Below are 6929 nucleotides of genomic sequence, written 5' to 3'. Positions count from 1 at the left end.
AGCATTTTCAATGGCTTGCAGTGCTGATTTTGAGTCAGTGAAGACTGCCCATTCCCACGGGGTAAAATAAACGATGTGTTGCAGAAAAAAAAAAACCATGGCATAGAATTCCGCACCTGTCGGTGAGGTTGGATGCGAAAGGCGTCTCCCTTGCACTACGCCTTCGATGGGATGACGAATGCTGAGGCGGACTTGCCGTCTCTGGTTGCGCCCTCTGTAGACCCAGAAAACCTGTCGTCTACGAGAGCATAAAAAGGGCTCGATGGACTTGAGGTGGAACATTATCTCTTCTTTCCAGAAGGTCCGGAAGGCTTACAAAGGTCGGTGGTGCCGGCAGAGATCAGGGGGCTTCTGGCGCCGTTACGTTCTTAGCTAGAAGCCGGTGATTCTCTGGCGTGTCCTCTGCCCTACTCGATAGAAGTCGCTTTCAGGGCGGTATCGAATTTTCCTGAGGAGCGGGTGACGGGGAATGTGAGCACGCAGACATAGGAAGTGCCGAGCCGTTTCACATTCACACAGAACCTCAACTGGAAGTTCACCAGCTTCAGCCATGTCTTGCCGTGTTTCAGCCATTCTTGGAACTCCGAGGCAGCGACTATCACAAACACATTGTTGAAGTCTCAAACACATTTTGACATGTTTGTGATCGCCTCGGTATTCCTTGTCTCGGGGTTTAATCGTTGTCATCATGTATCATCAGATAGCCTGCGATTTGACTCTTATGCACATGAAAAGACTATGTTCCCAGATAGCTTATAATTTCGCGGACTCGGATGTAGTTTGTTTAGCAATGAAATTTCAAATGCTTCGTCAAGCGTGCTGTTCGGAATCGTTCACATAACAACACTCACGCACCATTAATTGACAACACAGAGGACAACAATATAACCATATTCTCTCGGTACTTTCGTAATGTTCATATTATGTGATCAAAAACTCAGCCGTTGAACATGGCCACGTGGGCACATTCACGAATGTAACGATGTATCCAAGCATGCGTGCGAATCACGAGCAATTGAAGCTCCTGATTGAGATATTTTCGAAAAAGTGGCTTTCAGTTTCTCATTCCATAAACAGAACAGCGGAAGTCTCAAGGCCGGCTTACCCCTGCTGTCTTCCTTAACGTGAACAAAGCTTACGACAATGTTTTTCACAGTGCTATTGGCACGTCACTTCAGGAGGTCGGCGTGGGAGGTCGCACAGTTCTCTAGCGTCATGATTTCCTCTCTGACAGACTACGTTTTCTGCGCACTACTGAGGGTGATATCCGTCATCATTATGCACCGTGGGAATCAACAAGGAAGCGTTCTGAGCTCAGTTTTATTTAACGTCGTGAAGGCTTCCCTCCCAACACAGCAACGTAGGCCTGCCCGTATCACCATCCACGCCGACGACATCTGCATATGGACTTCTCCTGTCCACCGCGATACTCTTACACCACGACCCACATATTGCGGAACGCGGTATCTTCATATCGTCAAGTCATACAATAGTGATGACGTTTACGCGCTGTTCTAACCGGAAATATCAATTCTTCGTGGAGTGCTCGGCTCTGCAGTTTGTCTCCCACGTCTGCTATCCTGACGTTATAATAGACGGTCGGGTCACGTGGACCGCACAAATCAGGGCGATTTGTGGTACCACAAACGAGTTCGTCAGTATCATACGGCATCTTTGAGGATCACCCTGGGACGCATCGAGCGGTGACCTCCGTCAGTCCCGCTCTTCGTTGGTCCTCGGCACCTTAAAGTAGCACAGAAGCCATTTTTAACACCCAGTATTCTTCCTGTAAAACTGTTAAGTAGACCAGTAAGATGCACCATGCGAAGTAATTTACACCACAGAGTCATAATTATCGCAGAAATTGAATTTAAAATACGCTGCAAAAAGCGACCGTGCGCAACGGTGGTGGAGAGCAGTACCAGCCTGTGATCTGCCTGGAACCTCGCGCTGACGCTATAAGGAGAACGCTCGCTGATTGGCCTTGAGAAATGTCGTCTGCTACTTCGCTGTCGTCTGCTACTCGGCTGTTCGGGGTTCTGATAAAGCCTTTCTCCTTGCTGGGTAATGCTTCGGCCGCTCCTTCTATCCCCAATTCTCCGGGAGAACAGGCAAAACAGGTTTACGGCGGCAAAGGGACAAGGCGCTGACACCCACTGACCGGCGAACCAGAACGAGTGTCCTTATACCGTCATCGGTGACGTGGTATCATTCCTCCTCATCCTCGTGATAGCTGGAGTGGCGAGTTCAGGGTGAACGCGCGGAGCTATGTTTATGTGAGTTTTTTTTTTCTGGGAAACACATTGCACACATCAAAACCTTTCGTGCTATTCGATATAATGACACACACACTTTCATCAGATGTCTTAATCTGATTTTTTTTTGGATGGTCCTCTGTACTCCTTTAAGGTACAGCCTACCAGTGCCGCCCGACCTCTGTGTTTGCGGTGGCAGGGCATTCCTCAGCGCTCAAGCTAAAAGCCTTCGTATCTGCCTATGTGTGCCTAAGACAATAGAGATATTCTCCGTTTAAGCAGAGACACGAGGACCTCCAGCCCACGTTTTGCGCGATAGAGCAAATCTTGGTGGTGCTTACAAACGCTTCGTTAGCTGACATACCTATCAGCGTGTAGCAGCCAACCGCGAGGCACGAAGAAGTCCCGCTCCGACGTGCGTTACATGGCGCGAGCCTACATTCTTTCCAAAAAGAATGCGGGGCTTTTGGTTGTCCCTCAGAACATATTCGGCACCCTGATAACCAACACCGTCTCTGTATTTCTGTGTACTTTCTCTCGCTCAACAAGTTCCACGCTGGTGACCCGAACAGCAGAGTCAAGGATGCTCGGCAACGACAGGCAGGCAAGCAATAATGCCGCTAGTGCTGTTCCACAGTCCATGCAACCCTCCCCGCCCTCGACCTCCATGAGCCACATCACCACCCTGGCAAAGGAGCCCGGCCCGAACACATGGTTGACCCAGCAGAGACGCAATTCCAGCTTGCTGGTGTATCATCCCAATTGACGGTGTACCGTCACCCGACTGTTACCCGACAACGCAGTGGAAGTTGCTGACGTGCTTCAAGCACGGCCCTGCGATAACTGACCGCACTACCATTACTGAACGTAAGCGGCAGCAGCTGTTGTTAACCACCGCAGAGCTTGACGATCGCCGTCCAACTCATTGGTTGCGCTCAAAGGAAGCTTTGCTTTTTGACCGTGCATCAACGTTTGACAGCAATGTACTCCGAGGATTCTTCCTCCAAAGATTTCCATAACAGGCCCAAATGAGCCTTGCCATTCTGCCTGCCCCTCAAGGACCTAGCGCAGAAAGCTGATATGGTAATGGAAATAGTTGGCTCAGATATCGCTTTTTTTTTCGACGCCTTCCCACACGCAACTGCCCCCGTCATCTCGTCCATGGTGCGCCGCTAGACCCTTACAATAACAGATTGGATTCCCTCACGACCGTAGATATACGGGGGTAGTTGGTACATGGTCTACACGGATGGGGGGGGGGGGGGGGCTTGTACATGAATTCCATCGCCGCAGACGTCAAACACCTAAGCGGATCTGTGCCGTGCTTACGAACGTGCACAGCAGACGAAGGCAGCACGTGGAAGGTGGCAGTACCTGCGAGATATCTGTGACTTCACTGTCCTCCGAATTTAGTCGTGCTCTCCGTCATCTGAACACCTACATCTCTTACACTGTCACCTGTGTTGTATACGCGCCACCGACGTGGACACTGAATCGGCCCACCGTATATCAGTCTACCCCTGGCATTGCCAACAGAAACAGCATAACACCTGTCGCTGCGCATCAACTTACCGTGAACCGCATTCATGCCTTGCATAGCCATAGACAGGAAGTACACACTGACGGGCCAGTGCGGCAAGGTTCGTCGACAGCGGCGTACTATGCCCCCAGCGACGACTTCGAGCACGTGTCTCTTCTTCCATGTGATGCGTCGCCTCTAGCAGCTGAGCTATTTGCTAATCTTGCCGCCTTGAAGCATATTTGTCTCCCTCTCCACCTAGTGCCTTTGCGATACTCACTGACAGCAAGGTGGCCCTAGCTGTCGTGCTATCTTACTCTGCCATGATCGTCTGCGACGTGCATTCCTATATCCTGGTAGTGCACAATGAGCTCCTGTCCTCGGGGCACACTGTGTGGTTTCAATGGGTTCCGAGCCATGTCGGCCTTCACGGCAATACCTGCGCTGACACCGTGGCGAAACGTGCCCATGCGTTAGAGGCGATTGGTGGAACACACGTCTCGACATCCGCCTGTCATCTGCGGTTACGCTCCTTCCTTACTGAATGGAAATTTGGCTTGGTGGGGTCGTCCCTCACCGCCGGTCCTACACAATCGCTCTGTCACGGATGCAGGTTTGCTGGAGATAGACTCATTCTCCCCAAGGTGTTCGTTCCTGTTTATCGATCTTTTTTTTTTTTTTGCTTTGCCCACCTGAGCGATACATGGCTTCTATGGCTGCACGCAGAAAAACATGAGTATCTGTTGTTCTGCGTGCAGCCATAGAAGCCATGTTAATCTGTAAGTTTGAATTACAAACACATCTAGTACCATTTATTTGTTCCTTTAATGGCTTTTTTCCCTGCATTATGATTCACTGGCTTGCACTGTGGCATTGAGGAGTGCTCAGTCACCCTCCCAGGTGTATATCGCTCGCTGAGTGACCCCTGGTTTGCCAATTCGGAACGATGCGCAGCTACCCAGGGCCGACGAGCCGCAAACACGGCGAAACACGTGTCCTCTAAGAGGACTCGCTGTTGGGCACGTTGGTGACTATACATGAAGATCCAAAACACAGCGCGAGAAGACACGACGGAAGCGCCTGTCCTGTCCTCTCTTATTCCGTCGTGTCTTCTCGCGCTGTGTTTTGGATCTTCACGTGTCCTCTGGTGCTGCCGCATCGTTCCATGAGTATCTGTTTTTCTGCGTGCAGCCATAGAAGCCATGTTAATCTGTAAGTTTGAATTACAAACACATCTAGTATCATTTATTTGTTCCTTTAATGGCTTTTTTCCCTGCATTATGATTCACTGGCTTGCACTGTGGCATTGAGGAGTGCTCAGTCACCCTCCCAGGTGTATATCGCTCGCTGAGTGACCCCTGGTTTGCCAATTCGGAACGATGCGCAGCTACCCAGGGCCGACGAGCCGCAAACACGGCGAAACACGTGTCCTCTGGTGCTGCCGCATCGTTCCATGAGTATCTGTTTTTCTGCGTGCAGCCATAGAAGCCATGTTAATCTGTAAGTTTGAATTACAAACACATCTAGTATCATTTATTTGTTCCTTTAATGGCTTTTTTCCCTGCATTATGATTCACTGGCTTGCACTGTGGCATTGAGGAGTGCTCAGTCACCCTCCCAGGTGTATATCGCTCGCTGATTGACCCCTGGTTTGCCAAATCGGAACGATGCGCAGCTACCCAGGGCCGACGAGCCGCAAACACGGCGAAACACGTGTCCTCTGGTGCTGCCGCATCGTTCCATGAGTATCTGTTTTTCTGCGTGCAGCCATAGAAGCCATGTTAATCTGTAAGTTTGAATTACAAACACATCTAGTATCATTTATTTGTTCCTTTAATGGCTTTTTTCCCTGCATTATATATAAAACAAAAACACGTGTCCTCTGGTGCTGCCGCATCGTTCCATGAGTATCTGTTTCTCTGCGTGCAGCCATAGAAGCCATGTTAATCTGTAAGTTTGAATTAAAAACACGTCTAGTATCATTTATTTGTTCCTTTAATGGCTTTTTCTCCTGCATTATCATTCACTGGCTTGCACTGTGGCATTGAGGAGTGCTCAGTCACCCTCCCAGGTGTAGTTCGCTCGTTGAGTGACCCCTGGTTTGCCAATTCGGAACGGTGCGCAGCTACCCAGGGCCGACGAGCCGCAAACACGGCGAAACACGTGTCCTCTGGTGCTGCCGCATCGTTCCATGAGTATCTGTTTCTCTGCGTGCAGCCATAGAAGCCATGTTAATCTGTAAGTTTGAATTAAAAACACGTCTAGTATCATTTATTTGTTCCTTTAATGGCTTTTTCTCCTGCATTATCATTCACTGGCTTGCACTGTGGCATTGAGGAGTGCTCAGTCACCCTCCCAGGTGTAGTTCGCTCGTTGAGTGACCCCTGGTTTGCCAATTCGGAACGGTGCGCAGCTACCCAGGGCCGACGAGCCGCAAACACGGCGAAACACGTGTCCTCTGGTGCTGCCGCATCGTTCCATGAGTATCTGCTTTTCTGCGTGCAGCCATAGAAGCCATGTTAATCTGTAAGTTTGAATTACAAACACATCTAGTATCATTTATTTGTTCCTTTAATGCCTTTTTTCCCTGCATTATATATAAAACAAAAACACGTGTCCTCTGGTGCTGCCGCATCGTTCCATGAGTATCTGTTTCTCTGCGTGCAGCCATAGAAGCCATGTTAATCTGTAAGTTTGAATTAAAAACACGTCTAGTATCATTTATTTGTTCCTTTAATGGCTTTTTCTCCTGCATTATTATATATATATATATATATACAGGGTGTCCACGCTAAGTGGGAACAGATTTTTTAAAAATATATCAATCAATTTTTCCGAGATGAAATCAATTGTAATATAGATTATGCTGAAGGCCACTCCCTAGGGGGGCATTAACAAACTCCTAAGGAAATGTCTTAATTAACTTTCAATAATTAACTTTTTAATTATAAAAGCTACGAAGTTGCTCCAATGAGAACATCTGATCTCTTCGGTCACCAGATACCAAAACCGTTTTCAGAACAAAAATCCGTTCGGTAGATCGTCCGCAAAAAAATCGTGAAGGAACGCCATTTTTTCTTTATTTGGTTTATTGCGCATCTTCAAAGAAGCGGCTTTCCTTTACCCCCAGTGTGAGAGAGTGAAAGAGCACAGTG

The sequence above is a fragment of the Ornithodoros turicata genome, chromosome 1 (assembly GCF_037126465.1).
Source record: "Ornithodoros turicata isolate Travis chromosome 1, ASM3712646v1, whole genome shotgun sequence".
NCBI classification, from domain to species: Eukaryota; Metazoa; Arthropoda; class Arachnida; order Ixodida; family Argasidae; genus Ornithodoros; species Ornithodoros turicata.
The sequence above is the reverse complement of the archived record's forward strand: the minus strand, read 5'-3'. Positions refer to the sequence as shown.